The sequence below is a fragment of the Cyanistes caeruleus genome, chromosome 1, assembly GCF_971803275.1.
Source record: "Cyanistes caeruleus chromosome 1, bCyaCae1.hap1.1, whole genome shotgun sequence".
NCBI lineage: Eukaryota > Metazoa > Chordata > Aves > Passeriformes > Paridae > Cyanistes > Cyanistes caeruleus.
Genome location: NC_141701.1, coordinates 152,042,911 through 152,066,045, shown reverse-complemented (window position 1 = coordinate 152,066,045; position 23,135 = coordinate 152,042,911). Strand labels below are relative to the sequence as shown.

Below are 23,135 nucleotides of genomic sequence, written 5' to 3'. Positions count from 1 at the left end.
TTTCATTCCCTGGGGAATCTGAGGCTCCTCAAGGTCCATCAATGGCAGGGTTTCATTCCCTGGGGAATCTGAGGCTCCTCAAGGTCCATCAATGGCAGGGTTTCATTCCCTGGGGAATCTGAGGCTCCTCAAGGCTGTCCATCAATGGATGGACAATGGGTTTCATTCCTTGGGGCATGAGCCATTTCTCTGTTTCAACCATTGATTTTGTTGTTATTGGTAGTGCAAATAAACCCAACTTGCTGCAGTTGAGTCCTTAATGATGATTTCTGCTCCATAATCAGAAACATTTTCATCAGCTCCATTTCCCTTAGGAAAGCACTGATAAAGCCAACGAGCCGTGCCTTCCCCATCGTCAATTATTCAGATGCCACATGAATTAACAGAGCCAGGAGCAGACAAGCCTCCCAGCATTCCTGCCTCGTTGGGAATGTTAAAAAGATTCCCTCCATTTCTGGAGATTCCATAAAACTTTTGTTTTCTTCCTGCCTCGCAGCCACTCGTGGCTTGGAGAGTTTCCCCTTGATGGAATGATGAAATCTCCAAGGATAAGCAGGCAGAAATCCCACACTAGCCAAAGGCAAGTTGTAAACCAAGCTCCTCCATTCCAAAGCCATCCTGCAGGTGGCCAGGCCAGCATTTCCCAGCTCTATTTCCACCTGCTCTTTTTAGATGTGGATATTCACTAATATTAAAATTATCTTTGATTCAACAACAACAACAAAAAAAAAAGTAACATTTTTTTCTTTAGTATAAAGGACTTGAAGGAAAGTGCAGGACCAGAAGGGCACCCAGGGGAGGCAACAGCAACCAGGGTGCCTCACCTGAGTTAAACCTGGTTTGGTTGATGTGGGGGTGTCAGTCAGAGGTTGGATTCGATGGTCCTGGGAGTCTTTTTCAACCTTAAAGACTCTGAAAGTGCAGAGTGCATCCGAGGAATGTCACACCATCCGTGCACAGCACCAAGGAAAAGCTCCCAACAGCCACAAAACCTGCACTGGAGCTGCAAGACTCCAGAGATCCTGCTCCAGTTTTCCAAGGAATTCAGCCTTTTCCCAGCGAGGCTGGATCAGCCCCACACACCTGCCCTCCAAGAGGAGCTGAAGGCTCTGCACTGCTCACTCCAAACACAACCTGTGCCCCAGCCAGAATGGTTTTACAGGACCTGGGGCACTCCAGGGATTGTCCTGGCTGTAATTCCACACGGGAATTGATCTCACCAGAGAGAGGTGTCTGGTGCTGCTGGCACAGGCCCTGCTGCCATCACATCCCATCACGTCCCACTGAACGCTTCCCTCTCTCCCAGCACTGCTGCCTGGAGAGGAGAGGGCTGATTCCATCATTCCCAGCTACCACAGAAGGTTCCAGGTCTCCACACAGAGGGATCACTGTGGCCAGGGTTGGTATAAGCAGAGGAAAGGGAACAGAGAAATAAATACCAGTCCTTCAGGACTTCGAGGAATTCCAGTGGCGGGTAACATGAATATTACACGTCCTTGATAAACACTATTTTCAACTCAGTAAAAGCAGTTTAAAAATAAAATCTACATTCTGCACTTATGTAAAATAAAAGCAATTAGCTGGAGCCAGATCTCTGTCAAAGATCAAGGCAGAAGGAATATCCAAATGCAGGAGAACCGGGGAGAATTCCTGTTTGAGCGTGTCTAAGTACACACACACACACGTGTGTGCAGCTACCTGGTATCATGGAATGGGATCAGAGCATGGCTTGAAGGGATCTTAAAGATCCTCCAGAGCCACCCCTGCCATGGCAGGGACAACTTCCACCATCCCAGGTGCTCCAAGCCCTGTCCAGCCTGGCCTTGGGCACTTCCAGGGATCCCCAGCACTCCCAGCCAGGCCTCTGGAGCTCGGCATTCCCAGGGCACAGATCCCCTGGTTGATCTCAGCCCTGTGTTCAGCTGCACTGAGAGCTCTGCACATTCTCATTTCAGCCTCTCACCTGCAGGTTTTCCAGCAGTTCCCTTCTGGCCTCCCTGCCCAGGGTGAGGAGATTGAAGCACGAGCCTGTTTTATCAGGGCACTCCACAGCAACTCCTGCTGCTCTCAGGCTCTGGAGAGCCACACTCTGCCCCCAGAACCCAGACACAAAACTCCAGACACACAGAGAGCAGCCCTGCCACATTCCTGGGAATTAGGCTGCACTTGTCCAAAAGCCTGAGGGCTGTTTTGCAATTTCCCTGAGGAACTCTCAGCTCCAGGACAGGGCCCTGAGCTCCCTCCCCAACCCTTCACTGACACCAGGCTGATCATCAGAGCTGACAGCCGTGAGCTGAAGGCAAAATTGTTCCGAGTTCCCTCCTGTCCTGATCCCTGGAAGGACAAAAGAAGGAAGGAAGCCCACCTGAGGCAGCCTGGAGCGTTCAGAGAAGCGTTCCTGGAACCAGAGCAGACCTGGAGCAAGGAGGGACGGTGGGAAGGGGGAGGCTCACGGAGGGAGAGGGCCCAACGCCAGCACAGCCACAACTGGACGAAAACCAGAGCTGGGAGGCTTTAGGAATGTCAGGCTGAGGAAAGGAAGAGTGATACAACTGCAAAAATCACCTCAGCAGCCCTGACTCCACTGGAGCTGCACCCATTCCCAAAAAAGATCCGTGGCACCTACTCGTGCCCGCAAAGAGCGCTTCGCTGTGGTAATTCTGGCTGAGATAAGAGCACACCAACCTCCTGCAGGATTCCCTCCCTTTGGGCAATCTCTCAGTGCCATTAAGCACTCAGCAGGATGGGGTAAGACTGTCCAAGTTGGATTGCTCCATCCAGAGCTGTACCCTTTCCAAGCTGATAAAAAGTCACATTAATAAACTTGCCTTAAGTTACAGAGAGAGAGAGATGCTCTGCCAGAGCAGCTTCACTGGGAGGACAAGAATAACTTTCCTCTAAGCCCCAGCAGGGATTAGGGACTCTAGAAGGTGGGGATTAATGCTCTTGGCTGGCCTTCAAAAAAGCCACATGGAAGATGAGTTCATAGATAATAACTGTGAGGGACTTTCAAGTGTTGAGCTCTGCACAGGCCTACGAGCACTGAAGTGAGAGACCTAAAAAGGGCTCCAAAACCCACAAATATTTATCTAAGGAAGAATGAGAGTCTGCCCACCTTCTGCCCAGACCTGGAAGTTTTAGCTCCAAGATGAACAGCTCTGAAAACGCAGCTCCCAGAGCCCAGCTGGTTTTTGGTGCACGCAGCAATGGGGATTTCGTGTGCCGCGTCCTGGGAGAGGCAGCACCAAAAAAGGAGAATTTCATCAATCATGGGGGAAGAGTCTCCTCTCCTTTCCTCTCCTCTCCTGGCACAGGGAAGGAAAAGGGGGGCAGGGAGGGAAGGGCTGTTTGCAAAGCACTTTCTCTGGAGGATGCTGGGCTGAGCCCCAGCCCCAGCAGCTGCTCCCGTCAGCTGCTTTCCTTTAATAGCACCAGATCCCACCTCCGGCCCAGAGCAGCCCAAAACACCAGGCTCTGCCCAGAGAGATCCTTCTCCTGGCACAGAGGGAAGGGTGGCACATCACTGACAGAGCGGATCACCCAACAATTCTCATCTTTGCCTCCTCGCTGTTCTCGCCGCCGCAGCCTGAGCGCACAAAAAGGGACAAATTTCGCTACAAAAACTCACCTGAGACCCCGAGCCCTCGTGCCAGCTCCTCTGAACTCACCCTATTCCACGTTTCTCTTATGTGTGTGTCTCCCAGAACAACAGTTTTTGTCCTCACGTGAGAATTTGGGTGTTAATTTCTAAGAGAGGATGAAAACTGCACAGCACAAACACTGGAAGGACAAACCCAGGGATGAGAATGAGTTCAAGTCATGCCGTGAGAAAAAAATTCAGAGGTTTAGTCCAGCCTAATTATAGTTTTGAGTACCACTGTGCAGGCCCTCAGCACCTTCATTAACTCCCAGTTTTGCCTCGTGTATATATAATAATAAATAAATATGTGTATATACACGTCTGAGAGCGTAGGAGGGAAAGCAAGGCCAGAGAGGATGAATTCTTAAATTAATCTGAAGATCAGGCACAGCTTGGACACCATCTCTGCTTCCAGCCACTCCATTTCCACTCCTTTCCCTGCACAGAATAATTCCAGTTGTGTCAGTGACTGCATCAGAGCAGCTGCTTCACTTTTAATTAAAATAAGCCCTTCTCCTGACAACATAATTACAGAGCACCAGAACCTGCCCATCAGGACACAGGACTGGAAGCTTCCACGTGAGAAAGTTGAGTGGAGAATTGTTTTCATTCATGGCAGCTCAGCACCAGCTGGGTGTTCCACAGGAGTGGAACAGCAAACCTGGCAATGCTTTTCCAAGGGAATTTGCCAATAAAACAATATTTTAAAGCTTTCAAACACTGTTGGAAAGTCAAAAAAAATTTTGGAAGAATGAAACAAAGCGTTTTTACACCAAGAAGTGAGTTTTAGCTATTTGTAAATTCTGCAAGATGTTGGCTACAGCAAGTGAGGGAATTTATGGACTCTTCAGCTGCCTCTGAGGATCGTGGCTTTTGCCAACTTCCAGAAATGCCCCCAGAGGAACCTGGACATGGGACAGACACTTTGGACTGGTGCAGAGGTCAGGGGCTGCCCTTTGGAAACCACAACAAAGCCTCGTGGAGGCAGATGTTTAACAAAGGAAAAGCAAATGCTGGGGAGCTGCTCCCCAGGGATGTGCCCTTGGACATGCACGAGCACCTCCCTGCTCCATCCACAGCATTTCCAGGCCAAACAAAAAGTCCCTCTTTATCTGGGGAGGTCACTCAGGTGCTCAGAAATTCACATTTAGGGGGGGAGCAGAATACACCTGGAAGGCTCCAAGCTGTGGAGCCTGTTCCTGACTGCTCTGGGATATCCTGACCCTGTTGAGGACAGCCCTGGGACATCCCAGACTGCCTTTACACATTTGTGTGTCACCAGAAGATGCTCAGAAAGGGCCTTTTTTGGCACCACCTTTGGCAATTCCACGTGTGGATTCTGTTTGTCTTGAGGCAACTCCACAATAGATGTAACAGAGATTAAACATGCTCCACGTTAATAGGAATTACTTCTAAGTAGGGATATTTGTGCCTACACACAGGTGAGAAAGGCAAAACTCTGAAATCCTTTTAAACCAAGGTAGAAACCTTTAGCTTTAAAAGCACTGATCACACTTGGGCCCCTCTGCAAGCAGAGCTGAACCCTTTGGCTACAACAGCTCAGGAGAGGATTTGTTGGAAGCAAGAACTGCCTGCCTGTGATCCTAGGGGACACTCCTGGTGGTGATGGCACAGCTCCCATGGACAGGGGGAAGGATAACTGAGCTTCAGAAGGAGGTGTGGGGCAAGGAAAGGTCCAGTGGGTGACCCCAAACCTCCCCAGGGAGAACCTGGGATGCTCTGAGGGACCACGGAGCAATTCCCAGCTCTGTGTTGGTGCAGAGAGATCTTCCCCCTGGGCCAGGGAATTCCTGGGATGATGAAGTAGCTCAGCATCCCTCGGTGCCAGCGCCAGACCAGGAGCCACCAGGCAGCACCAGCACCTCCCAGGGGAGGGACAGCCAAGACACAGCTCCAGGGAAGGACCTGAAAATGTGGTCAGTGGCACAGCCAGCAGGATTTCAGCTGGAGGCAGCTCCACCAGACCACAGCATTTCCACCTCCTTCTAAAGGGGACTTGATTTATGAAGCCAGCAGGCTCTGAAAGCACCTTGTTATGCTCTGCAGCAAGGAAAGCTGCAGCTCCAGGCCAGCCCCTCTGTGGCCTTGCAGCTTATCCCTTCAGCCAGAGGGAAAGCAGCCCAGCCCTTAAGCTGCTGCTGTTATTCCTTCCCAACAGGACACGTTAATTCTCCCCAAGCAGGGGGACCCTCCTGCTCTCACGTGATGTTTATTCTTAGAGAGGATCCCGGGGATTTTTCTTGAGCTGCTTCAGCCCCACAGCTGGCCCAGGGCCAGGAGAGCATCACTCAACTCCTGGGCAGTGACAGGAGCAGCCAGAGTGTGGTACAGACACATCAGGGACATTTGCTGGGGCAAGAAAGGCCTGGTAACTGAAGAGAAACAACTCTGCCCTTAGAAAATTGTTCCTGCCATACAAAGTTCATGACAGACTCAGTAAAAAAAGCAGATGACAGGCACAGAGTGAGGCCAAGTGACTGCTCACATCCAACAGCTGAACCCAATTCCTCCCGAGTGAGGCCAAAGAACAAATTCTGCATTGGAGCCTTTCTGTTATCCTGACCTGCTTTTAATGACAAAATTCCTGCTGACTGAGAGATCAACCAACATTAGCTCCCAGTGGCCAACTACACCCAGCACAACCTCACTTGGGCAGCAGCTCTTCAAAACAGCTGCAAACCCTGGGCTGGGAGACTCAGGCTGCTGAAGGCTCTGATTTTTTCAGTTTTTCTTCTAGGAAATGAGCTGAAATGTTGCAAGCAGGAGAATGCAGTCTTAGTTCAAGCAGAACAGTGCCTGTGTGGCTTATCTAGTTAAAAAATGGGATGTGCTGGTAGGCAGGAGCTTGGGGAAATGCCAAGAGGAGCCACAGCACGAGGCCTTGTGCTAGTTCTTGGTCTCAAGGAGAGAATTGTGTCTCTCTGAAATCTGATGGGGTGGCAGCAGGGGGAAGAACAGTCCTTTCTGAAATGAATTAGTGCAGAAGAGCAGCTCCCCCTTCCCAAGTGCACGCAGGAAGGCAGGGGGAGGAAGGGAGGAGCTGCTGCAGCCCAACCACCATTGTATTTACATTTCCGTGCTCCTGATAACAAACACATTCAAGGGTGCCTGCAAAACAAGGCTTGGGTTAAAAAACAAAAGCTGGGATTTGATGAAAGAAGGAGCAATAAAAGACATTCCAGGTGTCCCTGCAGCGTTATCAGGCACGGTGAGGTGGTTTCCTTAGAAAATAATTCACTTTCTTATCACAGGTACAGCTGTAGTGTCCAGTGCCACACTGAGGTGCCCTTGGACACAGCAATTCCAAAAGAGGAAAAAGAGGAGATTAAATAAATAATTATTCAGTGTAGAAAAACAAACAAAACTTTTTGATTTTAATTAAGGGTGCTTCTCACATCACTTTAAGAAAGTAAAACCTTAAGTGGTAAAGTGACTCTGAATCCTCAAATCCCTGAATGGTTTGGGTTGGAGGGACTTTGAAGCTCATCCAGAGCCACCTCTGATATGGCAGGGACACCTTCCACTGTCCCAGGGTGCTCCAAAACCCGTCCAGCCTGGCCTTGGGCACTGCCAGGGATCCAGGGGCAGCCCCAGCTGCTCTGGGCACCTGTGCCAGGCCCTTACCCCCAATAAAAGTGACCCTGAAGATGTGGGTTTGTGGGTGTTTCTTCCCAGTTAGAGCCATTACACAGCAAAATAGAATTTTATCCAGCAGGTAACGTTTCCAGAAGTGTTTTCTCCCCACCTGTACACATGGAGCCAAAGGAAGATGCCACAAGCATGGTCAGTGTCAACATTTGAAGAGGGATGAGCAAACATTCCCCTGGGCTTGGCTGGAAGAGCTCACAATGGAATGAGCAGGAAGAACTGAGGGACTGTCTGAGAGAACAGGTTCAGGTTTGCAGAGAACCCAAGATGTTCCTCAGCCAGCTCAAACCAACCAGGAGCAGCCAGTGCCCCAATCCCAGCGAGGCTTCCTCCTTCCTCCTGCTCTCCCAGCTGCCCAGAGGATGTGGGGGAGGAAGCTGCCTTTATTCATCCTCAATGAGCCTGGATTAAACATTCCCAGATAAATCACTCCAGGAAGCACTTTTGCTGCTCAATGCAGTCTGTGGGAAACACCTGCTTGCTTTGCATGTCCTGAAACCGTGGAACAACCGATGTGGAGAGGTACATGAGTGCCTGGAACTCCTGGGTTTGGAGTTCCAGAGGAGAAACACAAGGATAAACACACATCCTTGTGTTTTCCAAGGGAGAAACACAAGGAGGAAAATCCTAACGGCAAAGTCACCTCCCTAGGCAAGCTGGGAGGTACAACACAGCTTCTCAGAGATCTGGGGGTGCCTGGAGAACATTCTCAGTCATGGGATTTTCCGTTTTAGGTGGTTCCATGAGGAGCAGGCAGTTGGGACTCGATGATCCCTAAGGGTCTCTTCCAACTGGAGATATTCCATGAAGCCTGGGAGACCTTCAGACCACACTGGGCCAAGCCAAGAGAGGTAGAAAAGAGGAAAAGTAAAATCCACTCAAGACTGGCAGGTTCAGGAAGGAAAACACAAAGCTCTCCCGTTTCTCTGTCACCTTCCCTGTCCGGCTTCTCCCTGAGGAGGAGGTGACACCCGACCTGCTGTGACCTCTGCAGGCCCTCTGGGGCCACGGGGACGAGCACGTGGGGCACCCTGGGCACGGCCCCCCTCCATCCCACCCAGGGGAGATAAGCCATCTTCCTTGGCTTCTCTTCAAGTGCCTTTGAGACAACGACTTAAGATGGTTTGGCCGGCGGCCACAGCCTCAGGAGGAGCTGGGAGTGCCCCAGGGAGCCTGGACACAGCCATGGCAGCAGCTTCCAGTCACCCCAGGAATGGGGAGCAGCTTCCAGTCACCCCAGGAATGGGGAGCAGCTTCCAGTCACATCAGGAATAGGGGAGCAGCTTCCAGTCACCCCAAGGAACAGGGGAGAAGCTTCCAGTCACATCAGGAGCAGGGAGCAGCTTCCAGTCACCCCAGGAATGGGGAGCAGCTTCCAGTCACATCAGGAACGGGGAGCAGCTTCCAGTCACATCAGGAACGGGGAGCAGCTTCCAGTCACATCAGGAATGGGGGAGCAGCCATCTCAGGAGCAGGGAACAGCTTCCAGTCACCCCAGGAATAGGAAGCAGCTTCCAGTCACCCCAGGAACAGGGAGCAGCTTCCAGTCACCCCAGGAACAGCAACACAGGAGCCACTTCCAGTCCCACCATGACCAGGAGCATCAGCCCCACTGAAAATAAAGGACTCTGCACCTACTGTGTTCTCTCTGTGTCTGCCATTTAAGGACACTGAGGAAAAAAAAAAAGGCACCTGAGGAACAGTTTTATCCCATAACTGAGTTTTAGGAGACTCCTGTTGCCTGCAGGCAGTTCCAGGAGATCACAGTGGATAAAGATGGGGATGTTAAATCAGTGTGACTCCTCTGCACTCCTCCCAGCCAAGGGGCACCAGCACTGCCACTGACAGCTCAGGCCTCTTTTACAGGAAAAGGATGAATCAAACAGCAAAGCAAACAGCAGATATTCCTCTCAGGACTTCAAGACACAACCAGCATCTAAGAACAATTCCAAACTGCTCTGCAGGAGACACCTGGGTCTTTCAATCCACACAAAAATCAAGAATAAACTGTAATTCCTTCCCCAAACCACATCAGGTGAGCACCTGCACCTTCAACATCACAACTGCAGACCTGATGGCAGATTCCAGTGAACTGGAGCTTTGTTGTGCCTTCCACAAAGGACAGCTAGGATAAAAAACTTGGATGATCCGCTGCTTGCATGATCCAATTCCTAACAAATCAAATCAGACTTGTTTTTCTTAGCCTAGTTTACCCATTTTAATCTTTTGTAGTCCTCTTACTCTGATAAAAAGAAGATTTGAGTGACCAAGTTAAACGAGATGTGAGCCCTTTAAAGCAGAAAAGGCAAGGAAAGAAGGTCCGAGGGCACAGAAAGGAAAAGCCTGGAATTCCACACCAACCCTCTAATCCCAAACAGAACTTCAGGAACGTCTGAAACTTTAATAAACACCTGAAAGGATGGAGCTCCTCTGCTCTGGAGCCAGGTTGGGAGAGCTGGGAATGTTCCCCTGGAGAGGAGAAGCTCCAGGGAGAGCTCAGAGCCCCTTGCAGGGCCTGAAGGGGCTCCAGGAGAGCTGGAGAGGGACTGGGGACAAGGGATGGAGGGACAGGACACAGGGAATGGCTCCCACTGCTTGGATTTTGGGATATTGGGAAGGAATTCCTGGCTGGGATGGAATTCCCAGAGCAGCTGGGGCTGTCCCTGGAAGTGCCCAGGGCCAGGCTGGGATCAGGTTTGGAGCAGCCTGGGATGGTGGGAGGCGTCCCTGCCACGGCAGGGGTGGGAATGGGATGATCCTGAAAGTCCCTTCCAGCCCAACCTTTCCCATGATTCTGCCTGGAAGGACTGGAACTGGAAGGATGTAGAAAGAGCAGCACTTGGAAGGCTGAACAGAACAGAATGGAAAGGTGGGTGCATTCCAGACGTGTTCCCAGTGGCACAAGTCTCATTTCAGGTCTCTGCATGGTGGCTGCAGCTCCCAGCCCAGCTGTTCTGGTGTGCACACACAGCTGTACCAAACCTCTGCTGCTGAATTAAACATCCACTGCTGGCTCATTAGAAAATCAGTTCCTACCTCACAAGCAGGTGTTCCCTGGGCAGGTACTTCAGTCCTCAGAAACTGCTTATCTGCAAGACACAAAGCAGAAGGAATTGTGTGATTACAGGATGGCAAATTAGGGATGCTGGGACATGAGTGGTTACTCAGAATTAACTAAAACTTGGCAGATTTGGCTGCAGTCCTTCTCCAGTGATCCAGGCAGCTTTTCCTAGTGTTGCCTCCTCAACAGGAATAAGATGGCACTGTTGCTGGATCAGGATTGAGGGAGGGGATCCTGCCCCTCTGCTTGGCTCTGCCCAGGCACAGCTGGGATCTGGTGCCCAGTTCTGGGCTGCTCAGGACCAGGAGCTGCAGGACAGGCTCCAGCAGAGGCCACAGAGATGTTGAGGGCTCTGGAGCGTCTCTGGTGAGCAGAGACTGCGGGAGCTGGGCCTGGGCAGTCTGGAGAAGGGAAAGGCTCAGAGGGGATCCCATCCATCCACACAAATCTCTCCAGCTGGGCCAGGAGAAGGGGCCACACCCTGCCCAGAGCCAGGAGCCAAGCAGCAGTGGCCACAGAGCAGAGGGCAGCAAGCTGCAGCTGAGCAGGAGGAAGAGGCTGGAACAGCTGCCCAGGGGGACCTGGAGTCTCTGGACACATCCCTGTGTCACCTGCTGCAGCTCACCCTGCCCTGGGGGATCTCCAGAGGTCCCCCCATGTCCCAACCACCCTGTGATTGTTGTTTCCCAACCACACTTGCTCAGCTGCTCTGGGTTGTTCCATGAAAACTGTGAGCGACTTTTCCCTCCTTACACACTTTAATAGGTTTTCCCAAACACTGCATTAAAGCTGAATTAATCCAGGCTGATCAGGACATCCCTGCCCTAAGCAGCATTTCAGGTGCTCAGTGAATGGCTTAAGAGCTCACAGGGCTCCTGTCAGTCCCTGTCACACCTGCCCAGCCACCTGTGACAGCCACAGCTCATGGGTCACGAGCCCACCCTTATCTGCTTTTCCCTGATTCCAGTGCAGCTTCTCCCACCAGATTTACCAGGGAACCACCTTCTCACCTGGGTGTCCCATTCCAAATTCTTCTACCCATTATTTTACATTCTGTTGATAATGTTTCTTAATTGTGAATTGTTTTAAAAAAAGATTCTATTCCATTTATTACTCCTTATAGCCCCCTTGCAGAAGAGAACATAAACGCAGTCACAGACTTCAGGTATTTCAATCCACACTGAGAAATAAATGTCCAGCTTGTTCTCCACCACTGCAAGTCATCAAGCAAATATCATCTCAGGACCTGCTCAGCAGTCAGCCACCAACACTCATCTGTGTTCCTCTCCCCACAGATGGACATTTCGTGTTCCAGGGAAGTAAAATGCCAGAGCTTTCAGCTAAATGAGGAATCAGCCCAGTGAAAAGTGTCATCATAGCTCCAGCAAAGCAGTGAAGCACTCAGGAATGAGAAAAGCCTTCCAGAAGAGCCCTGCTCCCTTCAGAAGGGCTGGGGAAGGGAGGCAGCACTTGAATTAAGGACTGGAGGGATCTCTGGAGCGGGATTCAGCTGCACGAGGCGCTCGGTGTCAGCCCTTGTGTGGTGACTCTGCTGCTCCCCTTCCCCACAGAGGGACCCTGCTAACACCCACCACACCCACACCTCCCTTCCCCACATCTTTGCCTGCCGGTGAAGCCATCCTGGGATGAACTGGGCCATCAGGGTCCTCTTCTCCAGCCCCTTCCCACTGGAGAACACCCACATCACTTCCCAAAACATCGCAGCCCCACCGGCTGCTCCCCTGGCGTCCATCCCACAGCTCCTGCTGTGATCCACTCTCACACAGGAGATTCCAATCTCTCTGCACAAAAACCACCAAAACTTTACCTTATTTGTTAAGAGAAACAACCCTGAGACCTCTCTTTTTGGACAGAATTGAAGAAAATGAGAAGTTTTAGGGCTCCAGTTCAAATGGGCGGTGCTGGGTCAGCCTGGGAACTGTCAGATAAAATCCACCACAAGTTCTTGGTCTGGGTAAACCAACTTTTTCCTTGGTAAAGCTGCACCTCTGGCTGCTCTCTAAATAACCCCTGAAGGGCAGAATTCCTGTACTGTGCCCTCATTATAAAATTGATGCTCTTTAAGTTAGGGAGAGTTCTCACTGACAGGCATAAGTGTTAAATATTTGTGCTTCTTACCCCACACTAATAGATTTGCTGAAATTTAAAGTGTTGCTGCAAAGATTTCTTATGTATTGGGTCTTAAAATAATCTGAGAGACTTCACCCTGTCTCCTCATAAAATAAATTAGGAATAGGAATAAATTAGGAATAATTTATCACAAGATAAATTAGATGAATAAGGAAGATTCCGAGTTGCAGAAGCCTTGCAGGTCTTTTCAGGGCTGGGTTCTTCTGGGATATTCCCTCACAGGGAGTTTTGCTCATTTTAGTTCTGTGTCAGGAAGGATATTCTAAAAGTTCATTAGACTCTTGCTTCTCATGTTTATTAATATATTATCAAGCATAATTAATTATATTATCAAGAATAATGAATATATATTATCGGCAGGTCTTCCCTAGACTTTCTGCTCAAGTTCAATTCACTATTGCCTGGCTTAAAATGGCTCAAATGGTACAAAATGGCCTCAAAATACACAATTCTTTTATTTTTATACTTATTTTCACTCAATTAACAATAGACACGTAAATTATTTTTTCTTACTGCATTAATGACCTTACACCTGTGTGCTGCACTGTGACATTATTTAATCACTTACTATTACTCAAAAACCTCTAGAAGAAGAATATGAAGAAAAAAGACAGAGACAACACCCTAAATCTTCCATCTTCTGTTCTCTAAACTAGTTTAAACTCTAAACTTGAACTTTTTCACCTAGTGACTTAGAGAAAACTCTCTAATTTACAGACTTGCACTCTTAGTTTTTTTATTTAATGGTTGTTTTTAGGGTGTTATATGAAATTTGGTGTTTTCTTGGATGTCAGAGCCAGGTATCAGACACTCTGTGTCTCTAACACCTCAGCTCCTCATCCCCTTAGTACAGAACATTCCAAATTCTCCTCCAACTTCAGAGATTCCCTTCCCAGAAATACAGAATCCCCTGGACTGACTATTCCCAGTCTCACCTGAGAGCTCCCCAAACACCCCCAATCTGCAATGCAATGGGTATTCAGAGAAATTCCAAAATCACAGCCATATTTCAGGGCAAACATTACCAATTCCCTTCAGGTTTTTTTTTGATTTTGAAGGTTTTTACTACTTTTAGTAGCATCTCTACTCATCTCAAGCAGTTTCCAGAGGGAGCCCTTTGGAACTCCCACCTCTGCTTGATTCTGAGGGAAAACATTGAGCTCATCTTGGTAACCCACCCAAAAAAAAAGGATGTAAACCAGTGGCTGCCCACATCCACCTCACCAAATTATCATCACTGCCAGTTCCAAGCACCCAGGATTTTCTGTGTGCCCAGAGGTTGTCCCTGAGCACGATGCCAGGAGAGGGCAATGCTCTGGATTATCCCAGCGATTCCAGCCTGGTGGAATGCACTTCAGTGCCACTGAGTTTATACCAGAAAGCAAGAATGTGCCATTCCCTGTATCAGAACAACCCGTATCAGCTCCCTTAAATTCTCTGAACAAGCAGCACTTTCTGTTTTCCCATCCCAAATTCAGGACTGTTTCCCGTGCCTTGCAGGAAAAAGCCCCTCAACCTTTTGAGTTTCCTGTTCTGTCACCCTTCAGGCTTGGTTTCCAAAACTCTGGATAAACAGCTCCCTTTAAATAGCTCCCAACACTCCCAGTGTGTCTCCAACACATACAGGGCATGAAGATCACTTGACAGGAGAAGCCAAGAGGGGAGTTGCCCATCCCAGCTCCAACATTCCGCACGTAAAGCGGTCCCAGGGTGTCGGATGCCGAGCTCCAAAGGCAAAAGCTGGTGAGGCCTGAGCTAAATATACACAGTGGCCATGAAATCCAGATTGGTGAGCTCAGATTTCCATCCCTGCCTCTTCCCAGAGCAATAACTACAACAACCTGACAAGGAATTGCAGAATGGTTTGGGGTGGAAGGGACCTTCAGGATCTCATTTCAACCCCTGCCATGGGAAGGAAAATTACCTTTATGGCCACAGCCCCCTGCGTTGTCTCCTTGCCTGTTCCTGAACTCACTGAGATCCTAAATCAAGAGTTTATCCATAAATGTATGATGGACTTTTTTCCTTCATGGGCACCACTGCCAAACACTCAATGAACTTTTGTTCAGCATCAAAGTCCTGCTCCCACACTGGCACGAGGCATCTGGATAAAGCTGACAGTAAATCCCAGGAGAAATGGATGAGGGAGCTGGGAAAGGGGCTGGAGAATTCCTGAGGGAGCTGGGAAGGGGCTGGAGAATTCCTGAAGGAGCTGGGAAGGGGCTGGAGAATTCCTGAGGGAGATGGGAAGGGGCTGGAGAATTCCTGAGGGAGCTGGGAAGGGGCTGGAGAATTCCTGAGGGAGCTGGGAAGGGGCTGGAGAATTCCTGAAGGAGCTGGGAAGGGGCTCAGGCTGGAGCAAAGGAGGCTCAGGGGGAATTTCTGGCTCTGCACAAGTCCCTGACAGGAGGGGACAGCCGGGGGGATTTGGGATCTTATCCCAGGGAACAGGGACAGGAGGAGAGGGAACGGCCTCAGGCTGGGCCAGGGGAGGCTCAGGGTGGACACCAAGAGGAATTTCCCCATGGAAAGGATGCTCAGGCCTTGGAAGATGCTGCCCAGAGAGGCTCTGAGCTGGAGGTGGCCAAGGAATGACTGGATGTGACACTGGGGACAAGGAGGGGATTTGGCCCAGCTGGGACTCAGTGGCCTTGGAGATCTTTTCCAACACGAATGATTGCAGCATTTGAAAGAGACTGCTTTTACTTTTAATCCCAGACTTTTGAGTGCAGCTTCTCCCAAGAGAAGTTAAGTTAGACTAATAATTTAAAGAGTCTTCAAAACACAGGATGTACTTCCACTGCACTTGAAGAGTGAAATCATTTTCTAGGGAAATATTCATGAACAGCAAGTCAGAATTCCACGGCAGTCACGCAAATCCTCCAGCTTGGAGAAGGAGATGAACCTCCCTGGTCCCAGGTAGCACAAGAAGAATGAAGAATGAAAGAATTCCACTGCAAAGCAAGCAGACTCTCTTTGGCAGCATCCACATTTCATCCTTATTAGAGGGGACAGACTTTAAAACGAGAGTCTTGGGCAGCGATTCAGGTTGACAAAGTTAAAACCCAGTGAGGTTCATAGGATCAGACAGGAAATAAGCAGCTGCACAAGCGGGGTTGTTTTTATAGCACCACGGATTTTGGGATGTCAGGAACAATTTGAAAGAAAGAAACAACGTGCAATGACTCTGGGAAGTTGGAGGAGTGACTCATGGGTTGCCACAGCATCGGTGTCAAGGACCAGCCAAGGACCTTCCCAAAAGGCTCTGGAAGGCTGGGCAGCACAAGGGCTGCACTCACCTGGGATAGAAAGTTCCAGAAGCCAGAGCCCTCTGGTTTACTTCCCAAGAGAGACTGTGTTACACAAACTTTACGTGACAGGAGCCTGGAAACACCCAGGGAAGGCTGATTTTGACAAAAGAGATGCGTAGAAAGATTCAAAGATTTTTCTCAAGTGTCAAAACGAAACAACCTTAACATCCAGATTCACTCCAAAAAGAAACCCAGCACCAAAACCCAAGGCAGAAATTGTCCTTGGTGAGAATCAGCAAAGCCTGTCCCTGTTCAGCGGCAGCTCAATAAAAAAAGAAAGTGATTTAAGCAAGAGTGAAGTGTCTCTTTTCACAGCTGAAGGACTCTGCTGCTCACAGGACTGAATTAGCTAAAATTAGCTCTCACAGTTGCATTCTCACCAGCACCTCGAGACTCCTGTGGATGAGTAGTTTTGGTGAAAGCAGCTTTAATTTGGATTCAAAGCATGCAAATTTCAGGAGAACAGTGATTTCTGACCGGCTCCTTCCATGAACACTGATGCATAAAAAACACTGTCTTTCACATTCAAGTTTAATCCTCTTCTGAAATATTTATTTTTGGAACAATTCAGGGAACAGAAAGCCTTCAGCCCAGACAAATTACATCTAAAAATAGAGAGTTTAAGAATTCAGGAATTCTTCCTACTATTCTGTCTAATCAATACAGATCCACTGTGACTCCTGTCATCTGCTTTATTTGTCAAAGCACATCCCCACACCCATTTTCTGCCAGCATTATCCAACCTGCATCTTTTGGGATCCTAGAGGCCAGAACCAGCATTTTTATTGATTTGAGATTCAGAAGGACTCAGTTATATACAGTTACACAAGGAGCAGTAAGAACAGAGTCAAGCCTTGAACTATGAAATCATCATTCAGGGCTGGAGCTCCTCCAGTGCCCGCCCTGCCTTAGCTGGGGAACATTAATGAACTCTTTGATGGCAACAAGAAGAAGCAGCAGCTTTCATGAGCCAAATGTCATTTGGCCACTAATGAGAGGCTCTAAGCTGACTGGTGGCCTTCCTGAGATGTTTTCCTGTACCAGGAAGGAGCTCCTCAATATCAGAGTTGAGTTAAAAGTGACCAGGAACCTTCTCACATATAAAATCCTGCTCTTCACACCAGGGCTGCTACGAGCAGACAGATCTGAGAATGATCCTGGCAGCTCTGGGACAGCACCCACCAGTGTGTGGGAGAAGACTTTTACCCAGAATCAAAGGCTACAAGAGGAAATCTCCTGAAATAAAACATCCCAGCACTACCAGAATTCACCAAACATCAAAGGACTCAGTAGCACGAGGGTAGCCAGAGACACCAAGCTGGGAGCAGCTCTCACTGAACATTTTTTTATATTCACATCAGCTCAGCTTCCTGGGAGCAGCTTTCACTGAACATTTTTTTATATTCACATCAGCCCAGCTTCCTGGGAGCAGCTTTCACTGAACATTTTTTTATATTCACATCAGCCCAGCTTCCTGGGAGCAGCTTTCACTGAATATTTTTTTATATTCACATCAGCCCAGCTTTCTGGCATCTCCAGAAGTCCACCTGCCACTACATAAGAGCAAAGCAGCACAAAACCTCCCCAGCCCACAGCTGGAACAAACATTTGCAAGGCCTTATCTCTCAGTGCCTTTTTAAAAAATTAACCTTTTTGCTGGTTTTTTTTTCCAAAAGTCTCTTAGAAAGCTTCTCAGCTTGGTGTAACAGGTTGTTCAACACATCCAACAAGAAGGATTCTTGTGCAGGAGCAGCACACAGCTCCTCTGCCAGGGCTGCAGATGCTTCCAGAACAGCCCCCGTGTTTCATTCCACCCTCACCCATCACAAACCCTTCATGTGCAGATCAAAGGGTCCATGGAATGGTCAGCAGTGCTACAGACATCCAAAACCAGAACGTGGAGCTGTGTCCTGCCTGCATTTAAATGGGGCTTCGGTGCGAGGCAGAGGGAGAAGATGGAGATAGAACAAGAGGTGATGGTTTTAAACTGAAAGAGGAGAGATTTTTATGGGATATTGGGAAGGAATTCCTGGCTGGGAGGGTTGGGCAGGCCCTGGCACAGGTGCCCAGAGCAGCTGGGGCTGTCTCTGGATCCCTGGAAGTGTCCCAGGCCAGGCTGGACAGGGCTGGGAGCAGCCTGGGATGGTGGAAGTGTCCCTGCCATGACAGGGGGTTTGGAATGGGATGATCCCTTCCAACCCAACCCATTCCATCATTCTTTATCAAACACACCCAGAATGGAGAACTCCCTAATCCCACTGGAACTACAAAACATTGTCTCTCCCCAGCTTTGGAAAAGGAAAACCAAGAAGGAAACTGCAGGCACCAGCAGTGATTTTACCAAACTCCAGCAGATGAAGGAATGTTGTCTGCAGTGCCAGCTCAGGTCCTACTGTGGGCAAACAGGAGAAAAGTTTGCATTTCCCATCTCCTTGGGAAGATGTGGCAGTGGCAGGCTGCCACAGCTTCAAAGCCAAACAGCTCCAGGAGAATTCCCATCCATCTCTGACATTTTATTGTAAGACAACACAAAAATTCATGAGACTGAAATCTCCTTATGTTTTCAAGGCTGATGCCTGCCAGGTTTCATAACTGAAGTGCCCGAGCTGCCCATTAATATCTCCTCACCTACACCAGGTCACAACCTCCTCCTGTGGCCCTGTCCTGGAGGATGGAGGGGATTATCCCATGGGGATGTGTGGGTGGGCAGGGAGCTGCAGGTCTCAGGGACAGCTCATGGACCTCACTGAGCACCTAAAAACCACCCAACAAGGATTTTATGGGAATGGATCCATGCAGAGATCAGTGGGTGCTCTTGGAGTTGAGATTTGCTTGGTGCTTGTGAAGAGCATTTTCTGATGTCCCTGTGTCCCACTGATCTGTGCTGCTTCACCCCAACTCACAAGTGCCCCAGTCTTGAAGTAAAAGTACAACTGGATTTATTTAATTCCTGGCTTTTCAGGTTGGAAACTTATTATTGCAGTAGATTTTGCATGGATGCATTGAAGGAAAAAAGGAAAAAAAAAAATACTGAAGCTCAACAGAATACAGGCTGGCAGCAGGACCAGGACACTGGATTAAAAGCTCCGAAAACTCATGTTATAGTTTTAATAAGCTGTGTATTTCAGGGGAAGTGTTTCAGATGTGCAGGAACACGATCCAGGCATTCCTCATGTCCCCAACAACCATTCCCACCAAAGGTGATGAACACTGTAAGATGAATCCACCCCTCAGCAAACTCACATCTCCTCTGCTCAGTGGTGGTTTTTTTATGAGCTGACAGAGAGTAGGATTGGATTTTGGGATCTTGGGAAGGAATTCCTGGCTGGGATGGAATTCCCAGAGCAGCTGGGGCTGTCCCTGGATCCCTGGCAGTGCCCAAGGCCAGGCTGGATGGGGTTTGGAGCAGCCTGGGATGGTGGGAGGTGTCCCTGCCATGGCACAGGGAGATTGGATGAGACACAAATCCTTTCCAATCTGGGATTCTAGGATTTTGCTGTTGCCTTTTCCATATCAATTTTGGGACAATGATGATACAGCAGATGCTTCCTCGCTCTTTTTAAGCAAAAGGATTACAACTTTTGTCTTTTCAATGATGCCAGACAGCAACACAAGCAGTGTTTGAGGAACACATTAAAAAACCAAACAATATTTTCCACTCCTCAAATACAGCAGGTTTAAAGTCTCAACCATCAGCTGATTTCCCTGTGAATTTACAAGAGCAAAACCATGGATGTGGATCAGGAGGAGGAAGGTAAAAAAGGCATTTACACCCTGTGCAGACACAGGACTGCTGCTGCTGCAGGGTTAGAAATCACTGAGCTTCCCTGCTTGTTTTCTGGAACCTTCTGCTACTGAACCAGCTGCCCCTTGCACATCTGAAACATTTGTGAGCTACACCAAACAACAACTCTCCTCCTTTATTGACACACAAGAACCTCCCCGAGCTCCTGCCCATGCCAGGATCCATCTGAATCCTCAGATTCCCCTGCTGAGGAAGGAGGCAAAACTGGCCAGGCCTTACGTGACCCACTGTCTGACAGCTGAATATTTCCAATTTTGCTGTTTTGGAGCCTGCACAGTGAGGAGTTACAGCTCCTGGTTGTGCTGCTGGAGCAGGGAACAACCTGAGCCTGCACTGCAGGGTAATGAGCACTGTAAGACAACCCTGGCACGGGGTTGTGCTCAGGTTGGGTTTTCCTTCCCCTCCTTCTTCCAGCTAAAAAGCTTTTCCAGGAGCCAGGGCTGGTCAGCAGCACAGAGAGGAGGTGCTTTGTTTAGTGTCAAAATACATAAACCATAGAATCAGAATTCCAGGGACACTTCCCACTGTCCCAGGCTGCTCCCAGCTCCATCCAGCCTGGTCTTGGGCACTGCCAGGGACCCAGGGACAGCCACAGTCACTCTGGGCTCCCTGTGCCATCCTCCCAGCCAGGAATTGCTCCCCAAAATCCAATTTAAACCTACTCTCTCTCACTTTGAACCACTTCCCCATGTCCCATCTTTCCAGGCTCCTAGCTGAAGTCCCTCTACATCTTTTTTGTTGTGTTCTAGACTGGAGGGCATCCTCTGCTACAAAAGTTAATGAACTCAAAATCATTGCAGACAACATGAAGAGTTAGAATCAATTCAAACCAAATCCATTCAAAATATGAGCATATTCCAGTTTTCAGAGGATTTGTTACCTGAAAGTTTTATGTGGAAAAGGCCAGATTTGCAAGAATGAAGCAATATCTGTGTCCTGAGATACCAAAATAACCAAAATATTAAACTCCTGATTACACACCGACTTTGTCAGGACCCCACAGTGATCCCAGCTGGGCAAAGTCACTCATGGAACATTCCAGATTCTCCTGGCACATTCAGGAGAAGCCTCAAAGCATGACTTGACCTCCCCTGTGTGTGAACAGAGCCCAACACCTGACAGAACTCACACCTCAGCTTCAGCAGAGCTTTGTTAGGTCAGCTCTGAGCCATCCTCAGCACAACCAAACTCTCTCCACCCCAGAAAAGAAGAATTTGGGCACTACCAGGGTGCAGGAGAACCAGAGAAAACCGACATTCTCCTGTTATTTCAGATTTGCAGCTAAATCAGAGCAGATTTGTTCTGGGAGGTGCAAGCAGAAAGCGATACCTGTACCTGGGGAAAGGGGAGATGGCAGATAAAGGTCAGGGCACTGCAGCTAGATAGGGATAAGGTCATTAACATTTAGTTCTTCGCTTCTTAGCTCACAGATCACATTTCCAAGGTATAAAGACACTCACCTTACCCAAGCTTTTCAGACTCAGATTGAAAAACAAACCCACCAGCAAAAAAAAAAAAGTCCATTTATAAGGGGTAAGTTTCCCTTTGTTAATTTTATTGGAAAACCAACCAGAGTAAGACTCAAAGCCATCTTGTTGATAAATTCTTGCACTGAGCTGGAACATATTCATTTATTCTGCATCAAAACTGTGGCTTTTAGGGATTTTTAAGCAGTGTCACTTCTTAGCAAATTCAAGGCAACAGTGGCCAGCCCTAAAATCACCTGATAGATCTTTCAGATGTTTATTTACAACTGCAGTAGAGGAATGAAGGTTTCTAAAGAAAAAAGTTTCTAAAGCCAACAAAAAATAACTGGAACAGAAGATGAGCAGTCACTTCCCCTTATGCAACTGCCTGAAAAAACAGATTTGTTCAATTCAGCGTGAAAAACTGGGCTGGAGTCTGAGTAGCCACCATCAGCTGCTGACAGGTTACAACAAGGTGCAGACAGCTGTGTAAAACCAGAAGCCAGGAGGAAATTGCTCCAGGATCTGAGACAGCAAAGGGGAGTGAGGAGTTGGGCACACCCAGACCCCAAACACAGCAGGGGCTGCCACTGTCACCCCCTCCCCAAACCTGCAGGGAGCTGCTCAACAGCACTTCCCACAGCTTTTTAAATTTAATTTTAATTTAATTTAAAATTTATTAATTTAATTTTAATTTTTTAATTTAATTTTAATTTTAATTTAATTTCTGGTATTATAAATGTATTATAAATGTATTTCAAAGTCATGGCAGGAGCAGCCCCAGGAGTGGAGGGCACGAGAATCCCAGAATTCAGATTGGGAAAGATCTCCAAGGTCACCAAGGTTACCCAGTTCCCAATCCTCACTTTGTCCCCAGCCCAGAGCCCTGAGTGCCTCCTCCAGGAATTCCCTGGACACCTCCAGGGATGGACATTCCAAACCTCCCTGGGCACTTCCAAGGCTTGGCCACCCTTTCCATGGGGAAATTCCTGCTGCTGTCCCCCCTGAGCCTCCCTGGCCCAGCCTGAGGCTGTTCCCTCTCCTGTCCCTTGCTCACTACAACCTCCTCTCAAGTAGTTGTAAGATCCCCCCTGAGAGCTGTGCACTTTTACTTTGCTGCATTTTTGAAGGTTCAGTCACAGTAAACAAACAACGAGCTGGATAAGAACTACAGGGAAAATAAAAACAGAAAGGAAAGATTCAGCATCCTCAAAGATTCCATCCCCACAAAGCTTCTTATCCTGGGAAAGCAGAGGAGCAGCTCTCGCCCTGCCTGTGTTATCAGAGCAGTGACAGCCTAAGCCCAGGGAGCTGCTGCAAGTGTTTTTCTCTGATCCTTGTTCTGTGCTTATCAAGGAAAGCGATTCCTGCTCTGAAAATGCAGCAGGACCAGCAGCAGTTTCCTCATCAAGATTGGAACCAGTACAACGTGTGTTACTTCACACCACAACCAAATAAATCAGCGCAGACTCGCCGCTCCAAACCCTCAAATAACGCCTTCAGAAATCAAAAGCTGCATTAATAAATACTGAATTATCACTGAATTAAAATCCTTCAGAGATACCTGTAAAATTAATTTCCAGCTCTATACTTAATCCACCTAATTTCTATTTTTCACAGCAACTGGAATTCAGAAAGTTCTGTGGTTTAATGCACAGGTTCTTACTGCAAAGACCAATTAAAAAATAATTATACCATCCAGCTTTTAATCTGGACTTAAAACTGTTCAGCTCAGACTCATTAAAGGGGGAAAAAAAAAAAGCAAAGCCCAGCTGTTCATATGTCCATGAACACTTTCACCTGTTCCTGGCCGAGCCACAAACACATTCCTGCCACTGAAAATTCATCCAGCTCCAAAGGAAAACCAGGAATGCCAAGGCCATGGGGTGTGGAGAGGTTTGAGATCCACCTGCAGAGCTGCCCCAGCCCTGGATCCAACAGCTCAGGAGGGACCTGGAGAGATCCAGAGAGATCCAGAGGAGGTCCTGGAGCTGCTCCAGGGATGGAGCCAGGCTGGGAGAGCTGGGAATGT

The 23,135-nt window shown here is 48.6% G+C and overlaps 1 protein-coding gene across 43 annotated transcripts in view; it reads right to left on the bottom strand.

Moving 5' to 3' along the window:
- MAP4 (microtubule associated protein 4) overlaps positions 1-23,135 on the bottom strand; it is a 145,978-nt gene that overhangs the window by 105,322 nt on the left and 17,521 nt on the right. For all 43 annotated transcript variants that reach the window (XM_086850636.1, XM_086849445.1, XM_086849153.1 and 40 more), the window contains exon 2: positions 10,346-10,398. The gene's annotated coding sequence lies outside the window, so the exon portion shown is untranslated. The remainder of the gene's footprint in view (positions 1-10,345; positions 10,399-23,135) is intronic.